Below are 541 nucleotides of genomic sequence, written 5' to 3' on the forward strand. Positions count from 1 at the left end.
AGGGTCAGTGCTGAGGGACTGCCGCACTGTCGAAGGGTAGATGCTGAGGGAGCGCCGCACTGTTGGAGGGTCAGTGCTGAGGGAGCGCCGCACTGTCGGAGGGTCAGTACTGAGGGAGTGCCGCACTGTCGGAGGGTCAGTGCTGAGGGAGCGCCGCACTGTCAGAGGGTCAGTGCTGAGGGAGTGCTGCACTGTCGGAGGGTTAGTGCTGAGGTAGTGCCGCACTGTCGGAGGGTCAGTATTGAGGGAGGACTGCACTGTCAGAGGGTCAGTGCTGAGGGAGTGCCGCACTGTCGGAGTAGGTCAGTGAGGAGGGAGCAGGCACTATCGGAGGGTCAGTGCTGAGGGAGCGCCGCACTGTCGGAGGGTCAGGGCTGAGGGAGCGCCGCACTGTTGGAGGGTCAGTGCTGAGTGTGAGCCGCACAGTCGGAGGGTCAGTACTGAGCGAGCGCCGCACTGTCGGAGGGTCAGTACTGAGGGAGTGCCGCACTGTCGGAGCGTCAGTGCTGAGGGAGTGCCGCACTGTCGGAGGGTCAGTGCT

General features: G+C 64.3%; 1 protein-coding gene across 1 annotated transcript in view; it reads left to right on the forward strand.

The window, feature by feature from the left end:
- The window catches only part of LOC125488114, a 7,315-nt gene that overhangs the window by 5,004 nt on the left and 1,770 nt on the right, over positions 1–541 (forward strand). The window lies entirely within an intron of this gene.

This window comes from Rhincodon typus, chromosome 50, assembly GCF_021869965.1.
Source record: "Rhincodon typus isolate 14 chromosome 50, sRhiTyp1.1, whole genome shotgun sequence".
Lineage (NCBI taxonomy): Eukaryota > Metazoa > Chordata > Chondrichthyes > Orectolobiformes > Rhincodontidae > Rhincodon > Rhincodon typus.